General features: G+C 41.1%; 1 long non-coding RNA gene across 1 annotated transcript; it reads left to right on the forward strand.

Annotated features, from left to right (window-relative positions):
* On the forward strand, positions 1–27868 carry LOC311579829. Its single transcript, XR_014773260.1, has 3 exons — positions 1–2639; positions 3943–4085; positions 27013–27868. It is a non-coding gene; the product is annotated as an uncharacterized lncRNA (long non-coding RNA).

Consider the following 27868-nt stretch of genomic DNA (forward strand, 5'->3'; position numbering starts at 1 on the left):
TAATTAAGACTAACAGAAAATTATTACAAAGATAGAGTAACAGTTATTGTCAGTAATCTTTTGTAATATTCTGATTTCCAATTCTAAATCAATGAATTTATTCTTAAACTATGATTTTGTAAAGTTTACTGGGTAGAAAAACAGAGTAGTTGAGTCAACTAGAAGATGGGCAAGGTTTGGTAAGTGGAAGAAGGGAGTTTTACAAAGATGGAAACTGCCAACTCATTGAGGGCTTTCCCCAGGAGAAGTATGAACTGCTGCTAAAGGAGGGGCAAAAGGAGAGTCCGGCCATAGAGGGAGCCTGAGTGCTGGCGAGCAGGCCTTGTGCGTGGGTACTGTGATAATCTGCAGTTGTTGATACGTCTACAGACTGATATCACCTAAGGCCTATTAGTCGTAATCATGTCCATATCTTCACTCCTTATTAAACAAATGCAGCAGTTACTGAGTCTTAAGTTAAAGTTTTCCTTTATTCATTGGCCAAAGGCGTCCCAAACCTGACCCCCAAACATAGGGTATTTCCAGTGTTGTTGGTGATCTTTCACAACCTGACAATTAGGTCATATTGTTGAAGACACCGTTAACTTGTGTCATTGCACATGGAAAATCAAGCTGGTGTCCAACCAGAAGCTTCTAACAAGCATTCATGATGCTGGAAAATAGTGACACAAATGATACAGGAGTTCCCAACCACTTTTTGTTGCTGTTTTGTTGTTGTTGTTGTTGTTGTGGTGGTGGTGGTGGTGGTGGTGGTGGTGGTACTTAAAGCCCAGTCCGAAAGATGGAACCCATACCTGGCACTGCTAAGTAGCCATGAACCTGAGACTAGATAGTCATGGGCCCTGGAGGAAAACCTACTACTGTTATTTTTCTATTAAATCAACATAGCAATAAGATGGCTTCTACTGACATGTTGTTCCCATAGATCAGTGTATCACTCAAGCCTTATCGGGACCCTTGTAGTAGATAATAATTAACACAGAGACCCACAACTAGACAGTGTGCTGAAAGAAATTTGGGAGCATTCAGCCATAAGTGGGATGGCTTTTATCAAACCCTTTCCCTCAATGCCGAAGAGGAGGCTAAAAGATTGTAAAAGCCAAGGGTGGTAGATGACTCCAAGGAAATAGCATCTTATAGATAGAACAGGTGATATACATATGAACTCACGTAGACCATGCCATCACATACAAGTTCAAGCCAGATAAAATGACAATAGGGAAGGGGAAGTGGGCACAGAGTTCCACCCCTAACCAAGAGGCTCCTTGTGATAGATGCTCCTGGGAGACAACACTGAGCATGTCAACCATACTACAGGGCAAGCCCTACCCCAACACAAAAACGGACAATTTTGGGGGTCTTTAAGTTTTTTGTTGCTGATCAAGAACATGAAGTTGGGTAGGTACAGAGATGGGGAGGATCTAGGGGGCTTGAGAGGAGAAAATAATAGGATCAGAATTTAGTGTATGGAATCTTAAATTTTCCTTAATTATATCTTATTTGTTTCTAATAATTATTACATTGTTACTCTGTACATTTTGATACCATGTATTGGTAGCAGAAATGTCTAGAGCTGTTAACTTCTTTTGCATTACTATATAGTGAAAGTTATATTAATAATGCCTTTTACCATAAAATCCATTATATCTATTACCAGTGACCCCTGATTTCTTTTAGTTGGCTTTTCCAAAAAAAAAAATCTTTTTTTTTTTGAGATAGGATTTCTCTGTGTAGCCTTAGCTGTCCTGGACTTACTTTGTAGACCAGAATGGCCTCAAACCCAAAAGATCCATCTACATCTGCCTCCCTCAGTGCTGGGATTAAAGGCATGTATGACCGCACACACCTCCGAATATAATTTTTAATTTTGATTTTAGGTTAATGTTTCATGATCTCCCATTTGGAGCTCTTTTTCAGAAAGTCCTTGCATATACCAATATTATGAAGTATTTCATCTGCTTTTTCTTCTTATGGGTCCTGAGTTTCAGGGCACATAATGTGGTCTTTGGCTTATTTGGAGTTGATTTCCTGTATAGGGTAAGAGCAGTCTAGTTTTACTCTTAGGTGGACATTCATTGTCTGTTGCAGAGGCTGTCATCACTCAACCAATGTACATTTTTGGCATCTTTGTTAAAAATGAAGTAGCTATGATTATTACATAATATTTATTTTTGATAAATTTTAGGCAATAGATTTCTGGTTGTAGAACTTCTTTTCTCTAAGCAAAATGCAGCATGTTTTGTAGACTTCTGGCTTCCATTGTGGGAGTAAAAATTGCAGTCAGTGTGACTGTCAATTCTGGGGAAGAACATTTGTCTTCGTTTCTCTGAGTGTCTCCTTTCAGTCTTTGATGCTTTGCACTTTTGTTATGATGCCGTGGTTTGAAGTACTTTCTTTTAGCTTTACCTAGAACCCATCGAGCTATATTTGAACCAGTAGAAAATTATTGTTCCGTCTCCTGTTGCTGTGTTTCAAAGACTGTCTCATCAAACAGCAAAAATCCCTGTCAGTTGGTTCTCAATGCAGGCAAGAGCCTTTTCGCAGGCTTCTCCACTGAGCTGCTTCACGTCCTCCCATCATGAGAGAGAGCTGCAGAAAGTCTTCCACGTTTCTGTGGAATAAGACAACTTTTCCTTACAGTAAGCATGCCCAGTGAAGCTTCTGATCTGGTACTACTCACTTTCTTAAGCCTCTGTGAACTTCTGAATTCGTGCGACGTTTCCTCTTACCTCGTTACCTTTCCAGTCTATGTTTTTCCAAGAGACCAAGGTAAACCCTGCTATGACCTAGCGTCCAGGCACACATAATCCCTAATCTTGTTCAAGTTCCCTTCTTTCTTTCCATCATCTCCTTCCTTTCTCTCCTCTCCTCTTTCCAGTCCCTCCCTCTCCTCTTTCTCTCTGCTCTTTGTCTTCCTTCCTCCTTTCCTTTTTCCTTCCCTTCTCTTCCTTTCTCTTCCCTCCCTTTGTGTGCACCCTTGCCTTTCTTCCATTCTCTCTTTCCTTTCTCTTCCCTCTTTTTTTTTTTAAGATTTATTTATTACAGTGTTCTTCTTGCATGTATACCTGCTCACCAGAAGAGGGCACCAGATCTCATTCTAGGTGGTCGTGAGCCATCATGTGGTTGCTGGGAATTGAACTCAGGACCTCTAGAAGAGCAGACAGTGCTCTTAACCTCTGAGCCATCTCTCCAGCCCCTCTCTTCCCTCTTATTACTTTCCTTCCATCTCCTTTCCTCTCCCCTTCTTCCCCAACCCTTCCCTCCCCTCCTTTCCCATGCCTCTTAGATGATTATTTACTTTCCCTACAAAATAACTTCCTGTTTTATTCATAAAGCAAGTTTGCATGAGGCAAACTTTTTTGGTCCTTTTATATAAGAAAATATTCAGTTTCTCTAATTTGGGGTTTTAAAAAATGTTTTCATAGTTATACTTCACTTGCTAGAGAAATGATGAATAAAGCTATGGGTGTAGGGGGAATTACCTATTGACCAATACATTCAAAGGGGTCTTTTCCTGACTCCAATAGTTTATTGTTTGATAGAGAAGACGATTATTTTTGGAGCTTTATGATTTGAATGTTAGTCCTTTTTTTTTTTCATAAATGAAAGTTATGGCTCTGTGTTTTTTTTTTTAAATCTGAATTGTGCTAAATTTGACTCTATCTTATACTGTAACAAAACAGATGAACTTTAATTGGAAGCAGTTTATAAGTTAACTTTTTATTATTAATGTGTGTTTATTGCTTTAAAATTAAGAAATTATCCTCATAAATTATTTTTGCAGGATATATTTATATTTTATTTTCTCCTTAGAAAGGCTAGAAAATTAAATGATTAGGATAAATTTTAAATGGTCTGGAGTGTTTTCATAGACAACTTAGTAGAACTGCATATATTTACAGTGTGCAACATGTTTTTGACAATGGGTCTCATGTATCCCAGGTTGACGTAGAGGACTCACCTTGGTGGCCAAGGATGACCTTGAACTTGTGCTCCTCTAGTCTATACCTCTCTATCGGAACTGTGGATTCAGACCACTACACGTGCAGTGTTGGAGATCAAACTCGGAGCTTCACGCATGGGAGGTAAGCATTGTACCAATGGATCCACTGCCCCACCCCTAATATCATGTTTTGTTGTATATATTAACAAATGATAGTTATAGACCAGCTAATAAATGTGTCTACCTCCTTATGCATTTTAGGGATAGTGGTGAGCACATTTAAGATTGCTCTTGGTGCCTTGGTGGCGCACGCCTTTAATCCCAGCACTCAAGAGGCAGAGTCAGGTGGATCGCTGAGAATTTGAGGTCAGCCTGGTCTACAAAGTGAGTCCAGGACAGTAAAGGCTACACAGAGAAACCCTGTCTTGGGGGAAAAAAGATTGCTCATGGCAATTGTCAAGTGCCTGTGTAATATATTAAATATCTATTGCCACTGTGCTGAGTGTACTATAATTCTACAGAACTTCATCCTGTCTCATGGAAAACTTGTGCATTTTGCAACGTTACTCATTTCTCCTCAGACCCTGGCAATTACTATTCTACTTTTTCTATGATTCTGACTGTTTTAAAGTACATCTACAAGTGTTTGTTCAAACTCCTGTGTTCTTTTTTCTATTTGATATGTAGAACTTGTTAAAATTGTCTGTCTATGTTACATTTTTATACATTTCTCATACATCTTGACAGGTCACGTTTGGGTGCTGTATACTTTGAGACAGGCAGAACTGTTGTTACTTTTTTTATCATGATGCATGATGCAAAATGCATGGCATTTTTCTTATTAAATTAATACATTCTGCTTTTTTTTTTAAGAGAAGAAAAAGATTGTTTGGGACTTACAGTTCCAGGGCAGTAAGATCCCCTAACTATCATGATGGCAGCAGCAGGGAGGCAGGCACGGCACTGTAGCAGCATCTGAGAGCTCACATCCTAGCCACAAACAGGAAGCAAAGAGCACATTGGGATAGCAGCCTTTTGAAACTTCAAAGCTTGCCCCTCCCTCAAAGACATATTCCTTACAGCATGGCCACACCTCCAGGTCTCCCCCAAAGGGCCACCAACTGCAAAAGAAGTATTTAAATGCCAAGACATATTGGGGACATCTCATTCAAACCACCACCTTCCACTTTCTTGTCCCCATTGCCTCAAGCCAGACCATACTGCAGTGTTCATTTAATCCAGCTACAAAAGTCCCCATAGTCTTTCAGTGTCGACACCATTTTAAGTCCAAACTCCAAGTCTTTTCTGAAACTCAAGGCAATCTCTTAATCTTTACCCCCTGTAAAATCAAAGGGAAAAAATTACATACTTCCCACATACAGTCGCACAGAATATCCACTGCCATACCAAAAGGGAGGAGTCAGAACCCAGCACCACCAATCATGGGTACCCCACCTGTGATGGATTGGGCCCTCCCTGATCAATGCTTATTAAGAACATTCCCTACAGCCAGGTTTTAAAAAATTCTTCTCCTATACAATACATCTGACCACAGCTTCCCCTCTCTTTACTCCTCCCAGCCTTCCCCCAATGAGTTTACTATTACTTTGACTCAAGCTCATTTTACATAGGGTAATATAGTTTATCTTCTAAGATGAAGCCTATCATTTCTTTAATTCTAGGCAGTATATTAGAAAAGGGATTTTAGGGAGCAGTGTATGGTTTCTCTAAGGATACTCAAAAGACAAGAAGATAAGGCAATAAATCTGACTTTAGATGAATTTGTGGTAATTTTCTGTTTGTGAAAAATATTGAAACAAAAATGTAGTTTAACAAATATGTCTGAACATTTTATATCCCACTGTCTTTATTAAGTCAGAGTTAGATAACTATAAATGTAGGTTAAAACACAAATTAATCTTTTAGAATCCAATACAATGATGGCATAGCATTCAATGTTACGGAAAGAGCTGAAATCTATCCTAGACTTACAGAAATAACTTTGTCATAAATCTTGGAACCTCTGTAAAGAAGATAAACATTGGCCACTTTCCAGTTCATTTATCTTGGCATTTAGCACACTTAGGTCAATTGGAGAATATTAAAATGAATATTGTGGATACTTGAGTCATTTATTGAGCCCTATTTTGTTATTGCCAAAACAGTGTGAGTATATGAATCCATCATCAATATTAAAGGAGATTTAGAAAAATGTTGATATCTTTGGTACTTCCCAGAGTTTTATGAACTACAATAACTTTATTCAGTTAGAGAATTAATAACCTACTTAGTGTGTGACTGAGAAGTGTGTTAACTATTTCAATGTATAAAGATGTGTTTTATAAATTTCAATTTATAAAGATGTGCTTGAACTATGTGAAAAATACACCTTTTACTCATTTGAAATAGCTAGTGAGTTTCCCAAACAGCCAAAGTTTGAATAAAATACTTTTATTAAGTTAGACAAATGATATTATAGATGAAGAGATGCACATGAGTTAAACAATCCATAAGAGACTTATTCTAACCTAAATCTTATTTTAAATGTACCACCTCCGACTAACACTGAGTACACTGCTTTAAGTGGTATCTTCTGGAAAACCTATATAAAGGTGATCTGTCTATAAAATGTGTCATCTCATTGGTCCCCAGAATTAACTAGACATATCTGATTGCCTAGGCAGATGCTTACTTCCTCTCCTAGCACCATCCATGTATATCTGTTTGCTTGTTTTTTAGAGACAAGGTTTCTCTGTGTCTTGGACTCACTTTGTTTTTTTTTTAATTTTTTATTAATTTATTCATATTACATCTCAATTGTTAGCCCTTAGCCTGTTTCCTCCTATTCCTCCCTCCCTCCCACTTCCCCCTTCTCCCCTCCCCTATGTCTGTGATTGGGGGAGACCTCCTCCCCCTATATATGCTCTTAGAATATCAAGTCTCTTCTTGGTAACTTACTATTCTTCCTCTAGTGCCACCAGGCCTCCCCATCCAGGGGACATGGTCAGAAAAGGGGCACCAGAGTTCGTGTGAGAATCAGATCTCACTCTCCACTCAATGGTGGAGAATATCATGTTCGTTGGCTAGGTCTTGGTAGGGGTTTGAAGTTTACTGCCTATATTCTCCTGGCTGGTGCCTTAGTTAGAGGAAGACCCCAGGACCCAGATCTGCCTGTCATAAAGTTCTTCTTGTAGGTTTCCAGGACACTGTGGGTCCTACTATCTCCCCATTCTTCCATGCTACTCTCACCTAAAGTCTCAATAGGATGTTCTCTCTTCTGACGCACTTTCTTGGTAAGTAAAGTTTTTCATGGGACGTATCCCCTAGACTAGTGTTTTGATATAAGTGAGTATATACCGTTTGTCTCTTTTTGCTTCTAGATAAACTCACTCATTATGATAATTTCTAGATCAATCCATTTGTCCACAAATTTTGGGAATTCCTTGTTTTTAATAGATGAGTAGTACTCCATAGTGTAAATGTACCACAGTTTCTTAGTCCATTCTTCTACTGAGGGACACTTAGGTTGGACTCACTTTGTAGACCAGGCTGACCTTGAACTCACAGAGATCCACCTGCTTCTGCCACTCTAAGTGCTAGAAATACAGGTGTGTGCTACCACCCAGGCTCCATGTGTATCTTCTTGAAACAATGTGTCTAGGTGAGGAGAAAAAAAACTTCTTCAATAGGGGAGAAGTTTTTGTTTTGTTTTGTTTTTTTTTTTTTTTTGTCAAGGGTATATAAGAAGCTGTGCTCCTCTGTTCAAATTACCAAACAGGATTTAAGGGTCTATCTAAAGAGCCAACTTAGTAATACCATATCATCCTCAGAGGTTCTCAACTGAAAATGCATCCAGTTTGCAAACATTCTGAGAGATAGAGAAATAGGATAAATTTGTAAAATTATTATCATTATTTATTCCTGAATAAAAGGGAGCTGTGTCTATAACCTTGAAGACGAATATGCAGCCAGCCTTTCTTAAAAAGATCTTATTTATTTATGTGCTTGCATGTGTAGTCTGAGTGTAGATGGCTGTGGGTGTAGATGTCCTCGGAGGCCAGAAGAGGGAATTTCATTCCATGGACCTAAAGTTACAGGTGGCTGGGAGCTGCTGGACATGGGTGCTGGGAACACAATCTGAGTCCTTTGGAAGAGGAGCAAGCACTCTCGGTTTTTGTTTGCTTGTTTGTTTTTTGTGTTTTTTTTTTCTTTTCTGAGACAGGGTCTCTCTGTGTAGCCCTAGCTATCCTAAAACTCACTCTATACACCAGGCTGGCAATGAACTCACAGAGAGCCTCTGCCTCGAATGCAACATCATAGTCCAGCAAATGTCACCACCCCTCCAGTGGAGTCTGTGTGACAAATGATACTGCACAACCTGAGGCGATGACCCCCACCCAGGGAGAGCCTCCTGGAATGCGTCTCATGTTCCTGCTAGGAGTAACTGATTGCAGCCTTTTTCTTACTCATTTGTTTTGGAACATTCTGCCTTTTTTTTTTTTTTTTTTTTTTTTACTTTTTTTTTATCAGCACTTTTCAAATGTAACTGTGTTGTTAGGAGACGACCTAACTTGGGACTGCAGCCAAGGGTTATTCAGGTGATTTTACCACCAAGTTCCATTCCACTTAATAAAAACTTGGCTAAGAATTAATCACCAGTTAACAGTTTATATTATGATTTACAAATAAAGTGTTTAAAAAACTCCAAATAGTGACAGAAGAGCTAAGAAAAAAACTGTCTTGACTCACAGATGTTTGGCATAATGAGGGAACACTGACCATTGATAAAGAGGGCACATGCATACTGATATCAAGCTTATGACTTAAGAATGATGATTCAGGATTGATGACAACATTATTACTCTGCATCCTGTATTTTGAATTGTATGAAAAAATGTAACCAAGAAAAATACCCGCCCCATCCCCATTTCAAAAATGTGTATAAAAACCTAGCTTGCTTGTCTGCAAAAACCACTCAGATTCAAATATTACCCCTGATTTGTCTCTGTTGCCACTCGCCTATCTTTGTCCACTGACACTTCGAGAACCCCCATTCCCAAGGACCTATACCTGACTGAGATGGTCAGTGACAGGCAAAGGATTACTTTTTGTTTGTTTGTTTGCTTGGTTTTTTGTTTTTCAAGAACAGGGTTTCTCTGTGTCACCTTGGTTGTCCTGGACTTATTTTGTAGATCAGGCTGGCCTCGAATTCACATTAATCTGCCTGCCTCTGCCTCCCAAGTACTGGAATTAAAGGCGTGCGCCGCCATGCCCAGCTGGCAAAGGATTCTTAACCATTGAGTCATTTATTCAGCCCCTACATCAACATATTTAAACTTATAAATTATATGACTTAGGTTAAATCTACAAATTCTCGGAAAACCACAAATCACCAAAACGCATTTAGGAAAATGTATATAGTATTAATATTGATTGTCTTGTATAAGTTAAGAAAATTGCTTCTAATTGTTAAAAACATGTGAACAAATAAAAACTATAGTTCTACTAAAAAATTACAAGATAAATTAAAGGCAGAATCAACATGAACTCATCAGAAACCACTCCAGAAAATATACATAGAAAATATATTTCCAAACTTTTCCGATGTTGCCAGAATCATTCTGATATTAAGGCAAAACAATGATTTTTAAAAGGAAAAAAAACATCTTTCTCAAACATGATTATAAAAATTTTCAGCAGTATATTACTGAATCAAGGTCAGCAACGCATATAAGGATAAAATAAGCCAGGTGTGGTAGTGCACACCTGCAGTTTTGCAAGACTTAGTAGGCCAGGAGAGGAGGATCACATTTGAGACTAGACAGGACTATTTATTAAGACAAAATGAAAGTACTTTATAACCACATATGGTATTTTCTAGGAATATGTTGGTGAAGTAATCATTATGTTCACAATAGGGTGAAGGAGAGAGATCTCCTGACTCCCAGAAAATGTATAAAGAAACATTCAAGAAAATATTCAACAGCTTTATAATATCGTTTCATAGTAAGATGGAGGAGCCCTCCTTAAGTTACAAAGAACATATGCAAGAAAATTACAGCTAGCATCATGCCATCAGGCTGAACACTTTCCTTCTCAGACTTGAACAAATAAGGATATCTGTTCTCATCAACCCTAGTCGGTGTTATTCTGGAAGCCTCCGACAGTGCAATGAACTAAGTAAAAGAAAAACTGAATTCATGTTAGAAAGAAACAAGTACTACTATATGTAGGAAGTGTCTGATTTGCTTTATTAAACAGGGGTTTACAATTAAGTTATTGCTTAAGTCTAAGAAGAGACTTTGGGCTTTTAAAATGAATGAGATTGTGAAAGATTATGGGGACTTTTGATCTTTGATTAAATACATTTTATGTGATGATATGGCTACAAGCCTATGGGTGGCAGGGGATGGAATGTAGTAGTTTGAATGAAAATGGATACCATAGGCTCATATACTTGGTCTGCAGTTGATGGAAGAGTTTGGGAAGAATTGAGACGTGTGGGCCTTGTTGGGGGTGTGACAGAGTGCAGTCTTTGAGGTTTCAAAAGCCTCCTCTCATGCCTTATACACACACACTCTCTCTCTCTCTCTCTCTCTCTCTCTCTCTCTCTCTCTCTCTGTCTCTCTCATACACACGCACACACACACACACACACACACACACACACACACTCCCCCCTCTTTCTGGCTCTGTCTCTGTCTCACACTCACGTGCGCGCGTGCGCGCACGCGCGCGCACACACACACACACGTACTTCCCCCCTCATCTCTCTCTCTCCCTCTCTCCCCCTCTCTCCCTCCTTCTCTCTCTCTCTCTCTCTCTCTCTCTCTCTCTCTCTTTCTCTCTCTCTCTCTCACACACATACACACTCCCCTCTCTTTCTGTCTCTGTCTCACACTCACGTGTGTACACACACACGTACTTCCCCCCTCATCCCTCTCTCTCCCCCTCCCCCCCCCGCTCTCTCTCACACACACACATACACACTTTCCCCCCCCTCCATCTCTCCCTTCCTCCCCACCTTTGCCTTATGCTATGGGTAGAGCTAAGCCCTCCCCTACTGTCCAGCACCGTGCCTATTTGTCTGCTACCATGGTCTTCGCTGTGATAGCCATGAACTCTAACCTCTGCAACTACCAACCCCAAATTAAATGTTTTCTTTTATAGCTGCCTTGTTCATGGTGTTTCTTCATGGCAATAGAGAGATACATAGGACAAAAGAGAACTATATCAAACTATATCAAGTCTTTGCAGATTGACTCAGAAATTCACTACTATTCCAGTGTAAATCCTAACAGAATATTTTATGATGATGGCAAATGATTCTAATATGTGTATGTGAAGCAAAGATACTAATAGACACTTTTCTAAAGAAAATCAGTGTGGGCAGTCTAAAATTATCTGATTTTAAGGCTTGCTTTAAGGATGCAGAATTTGAGAAAGTGAGGTGTTGATGAAGGTCATTTCTCTGTGGACCAGTGAATCAGAATACCATAGATCTCTGAGCATATATAGTAAATAAGGTATTTCTGCCAAAGGTATGAAGGCAGAAAATATAATCTTCCTCCTTCTCTTCTGGCTAGATAGCAAACCTAGGGCTTTACACATATCTTTACCACTGAGCTACATCGCTAAGAATCCTGACCCCCTTTTGGAGTCAAGCTTTCACTATATGGCCTATGTTTTCCTTGAACTTGCTATGTAGCCCAGGTTGGTCTCAAGTTCACCATTCTGCTTCAGCTCCTCAAGTGTTGGCATTATAGTCATGACCATTGTTAGGGTTCTCTGGATGAAAAAAACTAATAGAATGAATATGTATGATATGTAGTATATGAATATTCATATTATTACAAAAGCATATATATTTGTTTGATTTATTACAGTCTTACAGGCTATGGACCAGCTAGGGCAACAATGGCTGTCTTCCTCCCTGAAATGATCCAGTTAACTAAAAGTCCCTCTTGGGTGCATCCAGCCCCGTGGATTTTTAGTTAATTCCAGATGTGGTCAAGTTGACAACCAAGAATATCCATCGAAGCCACCCTGTTGTGGTTAATAGCTATTCTGGGCTAATGGTGATCTCAACATAGTATGTTGTAACAGCTATGTGCGGAAATAGTGTTCCCATTTACCAGTACACCAGGCTGGTGTCAGTTTTACCTGCGAGTGTATGAAAGATAGGCAACATAAATGTTTTAGAACACGAGAAAAACCCTTGTGAACAAAAACTAGCACAAAATTTCTTGAACTCAAAACAAAGAATAATCTGGAAACCAAACATATTCACATGTCCCAATTCATCAATATTATGTTTTCACTGTGCAAATGATACTGTGAGTAAACAAAACAGAACAGAGACCGTAGACTTCAAGAAAATCTCTGAGGACTCATTTCTGACAACGACCGTAGATTCAGAACATAATGAGATCAAATGTCAAAAATAAGACTTAGATTCCCCCCTCAAATTTATTGTTGTTGTTGTTGTTATTACTTGTGTGAGTGATATGGTGCACATGTTGAGGTCAGTGGGCAAGTTTGTGGTGTTGGCTCCTGTCTTAGCATTCTATTGCTGTGAAGAGACGTCATGACCAAGGCAACTCTTACACAGTAACACATTTAATTAGGGATTGCTTACAGTTTCAGGCTTATCTCATTTTCATCATGGCAGAGAGCTTGGTGGTACAGAGGAAGGCACAGTGCTGGAAATGTAGCTGAGAGCTACATCCCGACCCACTGGCAGCAGGCAGAGAGAAAGACTGGGCCTGGTGTGGGCTTTTTAAATTTTAAATAATTTATTCAGATTACATCTGGATTGTTGTCCCCTCATTTGTATCTTCCCTTTCCCCCCCTCTCTCCCTCTGGGCTTTTAAAACCTCCATTCCCACTCACTAGTGCACATCTTTCAACAAGGCCATGCTTTCTAGTCTATCCCAAATCATTTACTAACTAGGAAATAAGCACTCAAATATATGAGCCTATGGGGTCCATTCTCATTTAAGTCGTCTCCTCCTCCTCCTCCTCCTCCTCCTCCTCCTCCTCCTCCTCCTCCTCTTCCTCCTCCACCTCCTTCTTCTTCTTCTTTAAATGAGTTATCTTTTTCTACCTTTAAGTGGGTTCTAGAGCTTGACCTCAGGTCAGCAGGCTTGAGAAGCCAGTGACTCTACTTACTTGGCCATCTGCCCACTCCTCAATTAAAAATAAGGAAAGGAAGGGGCTGGAGACATGGCTCAATGGTTAACAGCATTGTTAGTCTTGCAGAGGGACCTGCGCTTGGTTTCCAGCATTCACACAGTGGCTCACAAACATCCATTAAGTTTAGTTCCAGGGCATCCTGTGCCCTCTTCAGGCCTTGGGAAGCACCATAAATGCACGTGGTGCACCCACATGCAGGCAAAATACACACATAGCATAAATAAACCTTAAAAATTTAAAGATATTTGAACAGAACACCCAAAGAAGATATATGGGTGACAAAGTAGCATATACGAACATGTTGAACATCATCAGTCCTTAGGAATGTGCGAATTCAAACTACTGTGTGGAATCAGTACGGTGGCTAAAGTAAAAGGCTGCCCATCCTGTGTACTCAGAAAACAGTGGTGCAGCTGGAAGTCATGTGGCTGGTGAGAGAGTTCAGTAGTGGTTGGAAAACAAGTCAGGAGTTACCTATAAAGTTAGGCTTACAGTTGTATAGCAACCCTACATCCCATACCATGTGTGGGCGTTTACCTAAGAAGTAAGAACCTATATTGGAGCTGGGCACCTGTAATCCCAGCACTTGGAGAGGCAGAGGCAGAGGCAGACAGATCTCTGTGCATTCGAGGCCATCCTGGTCTACAAAGAGAGTTCAGGGCAGCTAAGGCCACACCGAGAAATCCTGTCTCAAAACAACAGAACAAAATAAAATAAAAATGTTTGTTTTATGACTTTCTGAGACTGGATCTCATGTAGCCTTGAGGTTGTGACTTCCCCGCCTACATATACCATACCCACAACCCCAAGAAAACCCCAAGGATTACAGTGGGTCTACACCATGGCCAGTTTAAACATCTCTGCCAAAGCCAGGCGTGGTGGCGCATGCCTTTAATACTAGCACTCAGGAGTCAGAGGCAGGTAGATCACTGTGAGTTCGAGGCCAGCCTGGTCTACAAAGCAAGTCCAGGATAGTGAAGGCTACACAGAGAAACCCTGTCTTGAAAAAACAATAAATAAATAAATAAATAAATAAATAAATAGTACAAAAGAATAGACATCTCTGCCTACAAAATGAACAAACAAAAAACTTGTATTCTCTCTTGTCTTCCCTCCCTCTTTCCTCCCTCTCTCTTTCCTTCATGACTACTGTGATTTGAACTTTTTGAACTGTATTCCATCACCGCCCCAAAAAACAAATCTGCATGAAACAATGTCCTAACTTTAATCTTAGGAGTAGACAACTGCAAATAATCCAAGTGCCCCACAACAGGAATAAATAAGCCAGAATAGCCAAAATGGAATATTATTCATTAATAAAAATTAGTGAACTATTGATATATATTGTAAAGTAAATTAACCCTCATTATCTTTAGTAAATAAAAGAATTCAGATTCAAAAAATACAATTGATTCCAGAATACATAATGTATTCTAGAAAAACAAAACAAGGAGGGCTCAAGAGAAGATGCCTGCATCCCACTCAGAAGGGGAAATAGAACAGACATTGGATGTGGATGAAGAGAGGGAACTGGGGAGGGGAACCAGGGTGTGGATCAGATATGGGGAGATCAGGAGTGGGAGGTAAGAGGCTGGGAGAGTGAAGGGAAGCAGAGAGGGAGCATCTCTGGGACAAGCTGGGGACCTGCCACAGGGTAGGCTCTTAGGAGGATATGGGGGTGACTCTAGCTGAGAGTCCTAGCAGCAGGAGACATGGAGACTGAAGTGGCCAACTCCCAACTAAGCAGGACTTCCAGTGGAGGGAGGGGGAACACCAATCCACCTACAAAACCTTCAACCCAAAATTTACCCAAAATAAAGATTGAGCAGAGATCGAGAGAATGGCCAACCAAAGCCTGGCCCAGCTGAGACCCACCCCATGGGAGAGAGCCAACCCCTGATGCTATTAATAATACTCTGCTATGCTTGCAGACAGGAGCCTAGCATAGCTGTTCTGTGAGAGGCTCCACCCAGCAGTGGATTGAAACAGATGCTGAAACCCATTGCCAAACATTAGGCAGAGCTGGGGGAGTCTTGAGGAAGAGTAGGGGGAAAGATAGAAGGACCTAGAGAGGACAAAAATTCCACGATAAAACCAACAGAGTCAACTAACCTATGCCTACAGGGGCCTACAGAGACCGAAGCACCAACCAAAGGGAGTGCATGGAGTGGACATAGGCCCCCAACACATATATAACTGATGTGCAGCTTTGTCTTCATGTGGGCCCCCTAGCAAGTGGAGTCGGGCGGGGGTGGGGGGCGTGGTCTCTGACATCAACTCTGTTGCTTGCGTTTAGATCACTTTCCCCTAGCTGGCTGCTTTGTATGGCCTCAGTGCAGGAGGATGTACTTAGCCCTGATGAACTTGATGTGCTGGGACGGGTTGGTGGTTGGGGCTCCCCTTTTCTAAGGAGAAGGGGAAGGGGGAAAGGAAGGAGGAGGATATGACTGGGATGTAAAGCGAATAAACAAATAAAATTTTAACATTTGTAGGGGGGAAAAAAAAGATCTGAGAACAGGAGAATTCACATCTCTCTCTAATCCCAACCCTTGGGGAGGCAGAAGGAGGCAGATTGCTGTGAGTTCAAGACCAGCCTAGTCTACAAATTGAGTCCAGGACAGCCAAGGCTACACAGAGAATTCCTGTCTCAAAACACACCACACACACACACACACACACACACACACACACACAGACACACACACACACACACACACAGAGGGGGGGCGCTTGGGGCAGGGGAGGGGGAGAGGGAAAGAGAGAGAGAGAGAAAGAGAGAAAGAGAGAGAGAGAGAGAGAGAGAGAGAGAGAGAGAGAGAGAGAGAGAGAGTTTTGAAGACTTGATAGGGCCATTTCCCACCTTGTTTATACTGGCATTAAAACAACTCTTCTCACTGGTTAATTTCTAAAGATAGTGAGATATAATGTTTGTAAATTAAAGTTAAAGGACCTCTACTGAGTTATCTCTGCAAGCCAGCTTTCCTTTGCCCTTAGTGACTTTAAAGTTCCTTCCTGTCTGATTCCCAGGCGAGCTTTGCTAGAGGCACTTCCACACTTTTCAGTTTACAAATGGCTTTGCCGTGATGTAACCAGAAAGGATAGCCTAATGCCTCCTTGAATCATGAGGGTGACCATATTTAAGTTTCGTTCATCTATTCTAATTTAACATACGTAGATATATGAGTTCGGGCACATTCCCTAATTCCACCGGTCTCAGTTGTCTGATCTGTAAAATTCAGGTAAATACCGAATTATCTATTTCATGGTGTTGCTGTGAGAGTAAGTGCATTTGTGCTTCTAGAGCCCTAAAGCTGTGCCTGACAGGAAGCATACAATGTCAGGTGTTACTACTGTTATTGCCAACATTATTGATCCAAGAAAATATTTGTGAGTTATCCTTAATATTATACTGGGTAGTATTGAGTTTAAATTCCTATCTCTAAATATTCAAAGCATCTTATTGATAAATGATTAATATCTGGGAAGAAGTGAATACATGTGAAGAAAAGAGGGTACTCTAGTGGGCCAGCATAAGTGGAGCAAGATGGATATGGATGAACAAAATGTCTACTAACAATAGAATAAGCACTTGCAATATAGTGAAGAGGTGTGATGGATTACTAGAGAGGAGAACATTCACTAATTTTTTTTCCTTATTAATTAATGTTGGTGAACATTACAAACAGAATGTGGAGAAAAATAAGCAGCCCCAACAAGAATGACTTATATTATTTTATTCATAAAAATTCAGGCAAAACCAAATTAGATTGTTAATGGATAACATATATGTATAAAATGATAAACGTATGATTATCACAGAATCAGTGAATCATAAATTACAGAGTCATTATTAACCATGGTAAATTATTTTGCAATGTGAGAAAGAGATGTGTGACTTGGATATCTGCCTTATAACTGATATTTTAAAATAATAAAAATGACTAAAAGTGTGAAATGTATCTTGGAAGCCATCTAGCCCTAGCAAAGGTCCTCTATGTTGTGAATAACAGGAATTAAAACTAATAAGATTCACAGTCTACTTTCTAAACTCTAAATGGCATCAGATTGGCTTTTGGCCCCTTCTATAAGCTTAAAAATCTCACCTTCCTCAGTATACAAAGATAAATAGTGGAAGCCATGAATACAGACAAAAGGTCACCAGGGAAGGTATTGAATCCTCCAAGAGGAATGTTACCTCTGACACCTAGCTACCTGGGCTACAGGATCAGGCACAAGGGAAAAATGAGGTGTTGATATCCAGGAGTTGTCTATCAATATTAAAGGCTTTCTTCTCACAATTGAAGCCCTTATTCCAGTTGACAAATGACACCCCACTGAAAAGGAGGAAGGAATTCATTCTACGACCCAGGATGTGGCTGGGGTAGAGTTTGGTCGGTCATCAGCAGGGAAATGGAAGCGATGGAGTGAGGGTAAACCAAAGGAATGTACTTTATGAAGATCAGAATGAGATACCGGCTGATATATTGCAAGTTTAGACACTTGGAGTTTATCTCCCGTGTCTGAAATCTGCCCCAGACATTCCATTGCTTGTTGCTTTCTTTTAAAACTGCTGTCAAGGAAATAAAATGCCAGCTGACTAAAGGGGAAGTGAGAATCAAAAAGTTTAGTATTCTATTTGAATTAAATGTATACAGCAAGGAGAAGAATCAGTTCAAGTTCCTTATTTTTAATAAAAAATATTCTAACCACCCAAGGACGCTAGGTGAGGTAAAGGTCGAAGTCTAAGTCAGAGGAACACTAGAATACTATAGCAGATAAATCCTAACCCTCAACAGCCTTGTGAAACTGATCTTTAAAAATAGAACCTTTAAAATAATTTGGCCAAGAACAGACAGTGAAGTTCAGATGCCAACTGAATTCTGCCTGAACACAAACCAAAAGTGACAGGTAAGGAATATGTTTGGGAAAAGATGAGGTGTCTTTAAAAGCTCTTACCAGAGCTAGTCAGAAAAGATAACTATTAGCTTGTGAAGCACTTTCTAGGCTACTGAGAGACAGGGAGGGGAGGCTGTTCACTAGCAAGGACAAGGCTATTGCGGCTTCCCAAGAGGATGTGGAAGTAGAGCCTTTAGGAAAAAAAAAAAGCAAAGAAAGGGGCAGTACTTTTGCAAACTGAAAAGACTCGATTTGAATATTAATTAAGGTCCCAGTTTTGTGCCTAAATCATCACTGAACTGTGGCTATCACTTCTTTTTATTATTATTATTTTTTATTTTTATTAGTTTGCTCACTTTGCATCCTGGTCACAGCCCCCTCCCTCGTCTCCTCCCAGTCCCACCCTCCCTTTCTCTCCCTCCATCCCTCCTCTCCTATTCCTCAGAAAAGGGGAGCCCTCTTCCCACCCACCCCAGCTCATCAAGTCACATCAGGCCTGAGTGTGTCCTCTTCCCCTCTGACCTGGCAAGGCAGTCCTACCACGGGATATGATGAAATATCTGGCAACAGAGTCCCTGTCAGAGACAGCCCCCAGTCCCCTTACTAGAGGACCTACATTACTAGATCTGTGTAGGGGGCCTAGGTCCAGTCCATGGGCTATCACTTCTTAAACTTGACTAGTATAGAACACAACAGTGTACCACTGTAAACTGGAGAAATGGGTAAGGATGCTCAGGCTCTTAACAGCTTGGCATTGGGGACCATGGATAGTAAGCTATGTGTTACACATGTGTAACTCCGAATTTCTTTCTGAGACATTAATATAACGATAAACAGGTCTATCATTTCTTCATGCATTTATTGATTTGTCTTATTACTTTGTGTCTTGCATTTAGTGTTCCCTGTCTGGCACATGCTCCCCAAAGCCTCACAGAGTGTTTTGGGGGCTTGTTGTAGGGACAGGATAAGGCTGGGAGCGGACAGGTCCAGCTGGAGGCATCTACGCCTGTGACAAGTCAGCCAGGTTAAATGCATTAAGAAAGGAATTTACAAGTACTGCGGGGTGGGGAGACGCCATGCAGGCTGTGAACTAGAGCTCTCCTGTAAGAATGTCCTTGAATGTAGAGACCATGCTTTGCCTGAAAATGGCTTTAATGGTGGACATTAGGACTCAAATGCCTCCAGTGGTCTCAGTGAGTGAGGTGGGGAAATAGAAATGGTATTCGCCCTTTCGTTTTCTTGTTGTGATAGATAATGCATCTTTATGTAAGCAACAGCAGGCCAGCATGAAGACAAGCGGCTTGAAACAGAACTCAGTCTCAGTGGTGATGACGGAGGGAGAGAGGAAGATGTTGGGAGTGACAGGGCTACGCTGTAAATTGGCAATGATCTGCATTATCTAAAGGGGCCATGAGTAACCTTTTTGTTGATGATAATAATTTGAGGTTCAGAATCTTTTCATTTTTCCCAAGGCCTGAAATCCTTCTTTGAAACAAAGATTCCTTCTTTTAAACAAAGTTATCTTGGGCCACATTTGTATAAAACAATATATGGGTCAGACAAAGCGTATACTCAACATGAATCTGCCCTGGAGGCAGCTGTTTGAACCCTGTGTCTGAGTCTAATATCAGAAGCCTGGGCTTGCAGGTGATTCCGATTTTATCCTCCAAGGAGTTGACTAGCTGCCACCCCCTGGCCAGATTACCTTTCCTGGCTGAACTCCCTCTAGCCCTCTGTAGCCCCTGCTCTTTCTCCCCACACTTTCGTAATTACATTTGAAGTATTTCATTCCCACTAGACTATAAATCCATTGGAGGAGGGAACTATTTCTGCATTAGTCGCTGCTACTCAGTGCTCTGCAACCCGATTCCAACTGTCTGGGAGTTCTATAGAGGAGGATTACTCGGCAGTGTTCTTGGGAGAAGGGGAGTGAACAGATTTGTGGAGGTTCAACGTGGGATGCAGTCCTGCAGACCATGTAACAAGACATTCACATATATTATTATATATTATTACTTCAATAGAAAAAATATTAAAATGGGTAGATGTCTGAAATTATAATCCACATTACCAACTTTCCTATAACAAAAATGCTATTTAATCCTAAAACAGACCTAGCTGACAGAGGCAACTATTAGTGGGTCTAAACAAATAATCCACATAAAGGATACTTAATGACATTTTGTAATATTTTTTCTTGATACAAAGTGCACTTATCACTTTATTGGATATTAAATACCTTTTAGTTTTCTTAATACATGTTTTAAGATTCATGCTGAATAGATGATGCTGTGTCTAATTAAAAAAAAAATAGCAGCTGGGTGAGAGAGATGGCGCTGGGTAAAAGTGCTTGCTGCACAAAGTTGAGTACCTGAGTTGAGATACTAGCACCCATGCTAAAAGCTGAGCATAATGTGTGCACAGCTGTAACACAATGCTGTGGGAGGAAGGGAGGTGGCCACAGAAGGATTTCTGGGGCTTTCTGGCCACCAGCCTCGCTCTGGGTTAGGGAAACCTTGTTTCAAGGAGACATGGCAGAAATTAATAGAATACATCTTAATTACTTTCACGGTGATTTGAGGGATGTAATAACTATTGTCCTCATGAAATGTCCTGACCTGGAGCTTAATGGAAAAGGGTTTGTTTTGATTTGCAATCCAAGAGTATTGTCCATCCTAGTGAGGAAGTCCTGTCGTCAGCAGCTTGAGGGAGCTGGTCACCTGGCATCTGCATCAGGAAGCAGACGATGATGAACACTTTGATGAGCTTGTTTCCTTTTCTGCAGTCCACAACCCAAGCCCAAAGAATGATGTTATCCCTATTAGAGTGGCCTTCCCACCTCAGCTGACCTAATCAAGACAATGCCTTCACAGGCATACCTAGAAACTAAACTATTGTCAATAAGTTCCACAGCTATGCCTAGGAGCCTGCCTCAGAGGCAGTTTCAGATCCTATGAAGTTGACAGGCAGCAGCAATCTTCACGTAGCAGTACACCCGATGTTCTTCCTTGGCCTCCACACACATGTGCATGGGCATGTATACCTCAACACATATGTGCATTTATATGCACGCACGCGCGCGCACACACACACACGCACACATATTGCTATCTTTTGGTAATATATTTTTATGTTTCACTTTTGCAATAACACTTCTCTAGTTAGCCTACTCCCCTTTATTTGACAACATCCTTTTTCTTTTATGTCAAGATAAAGGTGGGTGTGGTGGAATACCAAACTAGCTTTCTTCTTCTCAGGCCCACATTTCATAGATTCCCACTTTCAAACCAATGGGAGGACATTAATCCATATATGTATCTTCTCAGCAAAGACAGTGTTAGGTTTATATCTTAGAAGTTTATTTACCACTAACAACAGTCGTTGTTTTAATTTAAATTCCAGAATCACTTCCCTTTGCTTCCGAATCCTAAAGAGAAAGTAGTAAACCTCTTGTAGATCAACAGCTGTAGGCAGTGCTCTTGATCATGCATAAGGGTGTAAGGAGGGAGATGACATACACGAATCTTGAAGACTAAAGCTTTGTGGAAATCCTAGGCATAACTCGTGGGGGTTTCTTGAGACTTCTCTGTCTTAGTTAAGGCTCCATTGCTGTGAAGAGGCACCATGACCTTGGCAACTCTTATAAAGAAAAACATTTCACTGGGACTGGCTTATGGTTTCAGAAGTTTAATCCATTATCATCATGGTGGAAAGCATGGCAGCATGTAGGCTGGAGGAGCTGAGAGTTTTACATCCTGATCCACAGGCAGCAGCAGGAGACTGTGTGCCACACTGGGCATAGCCTCAAAGCCCGCCCTGACAGTGACATCCTCCCTCCAACAAGGCCACACCTCCTAACAGTGCCATGCTCTATGGGTCAAGCATCCAAACACATGAGTCTATCGGGGGCCATACCTAGTCAAACCACACACTCTATTTGTTGGAATTCAACCAAACAAGGCACAACTCCATGGAGTGGACCTGAGACTGACGGGTGCTTCTGACAACATTTCCCAATAGCAGGCCGGTGGCCTTGTCAGAGCTACTTTTAAGATCTCTAAACCTGTCTATCATTTTGTGTTGGCTGTGTTTTAGTAGATCAGCTGGTTACCAACCAGGTTCTTTCCATGTAGAAATTAAATGGCCACACTGTTCATTCCTGCACTCTTTTTAGCACATTGGATATAATAGTAAGTTAAGGCTTTTTGTATAAACCCCCAGTGTTTATACAGTGTTACCAATGTTCTGAATAATTGGTAAGAATTCAATTTTAGTTCTTTAAACCACTAGGGCAATTATTTTTGTAAGTTGACAGTGGCAGAATTGTGTTTTTACATTGAACTTTTGTTAATGTAATTAGTAATGTGCTTTGAGTATATGACTATAAATCTTTGAATTATACAATTGGCAAAAAGTAAAGCTCTTTTCCTAAAAGAAAAGAATTTAAAACTATATACTGTTTCCTTGTGTGTGTGCGTTTGTGGGTTTGGTTTTGACTTGCTGAGACAGGGTCTCAGGTAGCTCGGGCTGGCTTTAAGCTTGTTCTGTAGGTGATGCTGGAGTTCCCAATCCTCCGGGACCCATCTCCTAAGTGTTAGTTTTACAAGTGTGAGCCGCTGTTGGCCCTACCGCTTGGATGGGAAGATGCCCAGGAAACCCACAACTCTAAAGCCTGGGAACCACACGGCTCTGAGGTGGGGCAGTGTCCCTGAGGGAAGGATACCTAAGACTTGGGAGCCTAGGATCCAGCTCTGAGAGAAGGCCTCCTCAGCAGAGGCACTGCAGCTCCCAAGGGAGGGTTCCCCCAAGCCCAGCTAAGCTGAGGAGCTCAGGAGCCTCAGTCCTGCCCTTTCTTCCCTTCTTGTCTTCTGGGCTTCTTTTGATGAGAGTCACACCAGACAGCAAATCTCTTTTTTTTTTTTTACCATTTTTTATTAATTTATTCATATTACATCTTGATTGTTAGCCCTTCCCCTGTTTCCTCCCATTCTTCCCTCCCTCCCACTTCCCCCCTTCTCCCCTCCCCTATGTCTGTGATTGAGGGAGACTTCCACCCCCTATGTATGCTCTAAGATTATCGAGTCTCTTCTTGGTAACTTGCTATCCTTCCTCTGAGTGCCACCAGGCCTCCCTATCCAGGGGACATGGTCAGAAAAGGGGCACCAGAGTTCATGTGACAATCAGATCTCACTCTCCACTCAACAGTGGAGAGTATCGTGTTCGTCGGCTAGGTCTTGGTAGGGGTTCGAAGTTTACTGCCTATTTCTCCTTGGCTGGTGCCTTAGTTTGAGGAGGACCCCAGGACCCAGATCTGCCTGTCATAAAGTTCTTCTTGTAGGTTTCCAGGACACTGTGGGTCCTATTATTTCCCCATTCTTCCATGCTACTCTCGCCTAAAGTCTCAATAGGATGTCCTCTCCTCTGACCCACTTTCTTGGTAAGTAAAGTTTTTCATGGGATGTATCCCTTGGACTAGTGTTTTGATATAAGTGAGTATATACTGTTTGTCTCTTTTTGCTTCTGGGTAAAGTCACTCATTATGATAATCTCTAGGTCAATCCATTTGTCCACAAATTTCGGGAATTCCTTGTTTTTAATAGCTGAGTAATACTCCATAGTGTAAATGTACCATAGTTTCTTAGTCCATTCTTCTACTGAGGGACACTTAGGCTGTTTCCATGTTCTGGCTATTGTGTATAAAGCAGCTATGAACATCGTTGAACATATGTCCCTGTTGTGTGTTAGGGCATTATCTGGGTATATTTCAAGGAGTGGGATAGCTGGGTCTTGAGGAAGCCCCATTCCCATTTTTTTGAGAAAATGCCAGATAGCTTTCCAAAGTGGTTGTACTAGTTTGCATTCCCACCAGCAGTGAAGGAGTGTTCCTCTCTCTCCACATCCTCGCCAACATGTGGTGTCATTTGAGTTTTTGATCTTAGCCATTCTGATGGGTGTAAGGTGGAATCTCAGTGTCGTTTTGATTTGCATTTCTCTGATGCCTAACGAGGATGAGCATTTCTTTAAGTGTTTCTCAGCCATTTGATATTCCTCTGTTGAGAATTCTCTGTTTAGTTCTAAGCCCCATTTTGCAATTGGGTTGTTTGGTTTTGTGGTGTTTAATTTCTTGAGTTCTTTATATATTTTGGATATTAAACCTTTGTCAGATGAAGGGTTGGTGAAGATCTTTTCAAAATACCTACAAAATATTTTGAAGATATTGAAAGATCAATTCTCAAATTCATATGGAGAAATAAAAAACCCAGAATAGCAAAAACAATCCTATACAATAAAAGATCCTCCGGAGGAATCTCCATACCTGATCTCAAGCTGTACTACAGAGCAACAGTAATTAAAACAGCATGGTACTGACAAAGTAATAGGCTGGTGGATCAATGGAATCAAATTGAAGACCCAGAGATGAATCCACACACATTTGCTCACTTGATTTTTGACAAAGAAGCCAAATCTATTCAATGGAAAAATGATAGCATCTTCAACAAATGGTGGTCTAACTGGATGTCTACATGTAGAAAAATGCAATTAGACCCTTATTTGTCACCATGCACAAAACTCAAGTCCAAGTGGATTAAAGACCTCAACTTAAAACCAGAGACATTAACTCAGTTAGAGGAAAAAGTGGGGAAGAGCCTGGGACACATAGGCACAGGAAACAACTTCCTGAACAGTACACCCACAGCCCAGGCCTTAATGTCAACAATTAATAAATGGGACCTCATGAGGCTGAGAAGCTTCTGTAAGGCAGGAGACACTGTCAAGAGAACAAAGCGACAGCCTACAGACTACAAATCTCTTAAAAGAGATTTATTGGAGGGGCAAAGCTAGAAGAGGAGGGATGAATCCAGGAATGGTTGCCTCTGCTCCCAGAGAACTGAGCAAAAACACAGCATTTATAGGAGTTTTGGGTTGGGGATCGGGCAGAGTTTTCTAGGCCAGAGATTTCCAGAGTGAGGATTGGTGGAATTTCTAGTCCTGAGTTTCAGGGAACTTAGAAATTGGTGGGGTTTTGTTCAGACTTTTTAACCTAAAATTAACGTAATCTGGTGGATCCTAATGAGGGGCTGGAGATGGTTTTTGGGATTGCTGGAAACTGGAACTGCCATTATGACAGAGGTGTGGGGGAGGGGCAGATAAACTCATGCCTCAAGAAGGTTTTACAGAGACTTGAACTCTAACCTAAACAAAACAACTTTCCTTAACTAAACTATGAACTTATACTACTAAGGAGTCAGATTCTTGGTCCTGGTCCTTGGCTGACAGTGCCAGACCATGTAAAGCTCCCTGATTGATGGGTATGTGTGGGTGGTGTGGGGGGATGAGCGCAACGTAGTTTATATGTTGTGCACATGGATGACTAGAGGTCACAGGCTAGTTCCAGTTGGTCATGCCTCCCTTCCCGTGACTTCCCCCCTGTCAGCAGCAGCTGCTGTAACAGGCCTCAGGTGCTGCAGCTTTCTCTGCGCCTTCAGCTTTTTCCAGTTTCTCCAGGCCTGATCTCAGATCCCAGGGCTGAGGAGATTTAACCTCAGCTGCTCTGGCGTCCTGAGGTGTTGGTTTCCAGAAATGTATAGGCCAACCTCACAGCCTGGCCATCTGAGCATCCCTTTCAGGGACCACAGGGTGTGGCACCCAGGGGCGCTGAAGAGCTCAAGTAGGGGCACAGAGAGAAAGATATACGGGGAGCCCAGGGGCAAAACTTGAAGCTGCCTGGCCTGGCTGCTGGAGCTCACCAGTCAAGGGCCTGGACAATTTCCTGAAAAGGATACAGCTTTTACAAAGGGAGTCCACAGCAGGCAAGGCTTTCCCTATCTCTGGAGTAGGTGTGAATAGCGAACAGCCACTGCTCCCAGAATAGAGATGTTATACCTTGTGACGTCAGAGGAGGATTACAAATGAGGGCCAATTTTGTAAATGAATGATTATGACCTGCTTAACCTGGCTGCTCTTTTCTGAGTTTCAGGAAAGACTATTTTCTAATCACAAAACAAAACGAGTCTTTCCTTTCTCTTATGTCAGTTTTATTTTGATGCAACCCATGTAGGACGTCCAACTATTGCAGCATGGATGGTTCACCCTTCTTCAAACTTTTTACTAAACTTTCCAAAACTTGTAAGTTGTAAGAGTGTATGTTACTGTCATCATCCATTATTCTCATCCTCAGCACATTGTTAAATCAAAGAGAAATTCTTAGCTGGGCGTGGCGGTGTACAACTATAATCCCAGCACTCGGGAGGCAGAGGCAGGCAGATTTCTGTAAATTCGAGGCCAGCTTAGTCTACAAAGTGAGTCCAGGACAGCCAAGGCTACACAGAGAGACCCTGTCATGAGATAGATAGATAGATAGATAGATAGATAGATAGACAGACAGACAGACAGACAGAGGGATTTTCTTTTGTCCTGAGTTTCAAAAGTATGATTTTATGCAAGCTTAATATTAATATCTTTTCCATGCCCTGAAACAATAATGGTATGCATATGTCTAAAGAAGTAAACTCCTTTATTTCCTGAGAAGCCAGTAGTTGCATTAAATGCTTCTGTATTCTCTATGAACACTGAAAAATCACCAGGGTTTTCATTATGATAGTCCCAATGTTGTACATAAGTACGTGACACACCAACTTTTTAAAACTAAGTGATGTGTACAGTATGTGTAACATTTTCAAATTCAACATTTTTATTTTTCTGCTAGTATGTTTATAGACTGACTGGAAAATTCTAAAAATCATATATGTGCAATTATGGGTGCATAGACAAATGAGAAAAGTCTGGTACTTTTGAATATGATACCAGCCTTGCTTGATATTTTCTGAAATCTCATTAGAATGTGGAAGTCAAGAAGATGTTTTGAAGTTCCATTTTTTCAAAGCAAAAATCCTAAGAACCAAAAAGCAGATACTATTGTTTTGCTAAAGGAATGTGGCAATAAAATGACTCCTAATGACACTATGTTGTGCCCATAGATCCGTGTCCTGCTGATTATCAGAGGAGCTTCCTTTTGGCAGTGGATGGGAACAAATGAAGAGACCCACAGTTGGACAATGTGCAGAGAGTGAGAGACCTTGGAACACTTAGTCCTAGGTGGGATGTCACCATCAAACCTCCTCCCTCAGGGAACTCAGTGGAAAAGGGAGCAGAGGATTTTAAGAGCCAGAGGGGATGGGAGATACCAAGGAAACAGTGCTTTCCAGAAACAACAGGACTGATTGCACCTATGAACTCAGAGATGGTGGCAGCATGCACAAAGCCTTCCCAGGCTCAATCCAGATGGAGTCCCAGCTCTGAGAGGGGAACTGGACATTGACCTCCCCCCCAACCTAGGAGCTAGCTCCAACTGACAATGCTTACAAAGGAAAAGTTAATTTTCTCCAATGGAGTCTCATTGGGTATACAATCCACACTTAAGAGAAGCCTGTGCCCAGGAGAGTATGAGTTCGCAAAACGAGCTCAACCCTGTTTGGTATTTTGGTAGATGCTTTGTCTCATGTTTGTTTGGGCTCTTCTTTTCTTCTGGTTTTGTGTATGGATCTTGGTGTCTCTCTCTCTCTCTCTCTCTCTCTCTCTCTCTCTCTCTCTGTGTGTGTGTGTGTGTAAAATGCTTTTTCTTTTTCATTGTCTTTTCCCCACCTGTTCATCTGTTTGCTTTATTTTATTCTTTGCTTTATTTTTTTTTTCCTGTTTCTTTTCTAAAAAGAAAGAGAAAGAAGGCATAGGATAGGGTGGGAAATTTGTCATCAGAATATACCGTAAAAAAAACCATTTTCAATAAACAATTCCCAGTAGGTATGAAGGACATTCCTTGCCTTGGCTGAGTTTATC

This window comes from Acomys minous (genome assembly GCF_964271855.1).
Source record: "Acomys minous genome assembly, chromosome: 12".
Lineage (NCBI taxonomy): Eukaryota > Metazoa > Chordata > Mammalia > Rodentia > Muridae > Acomys > Acomys minous.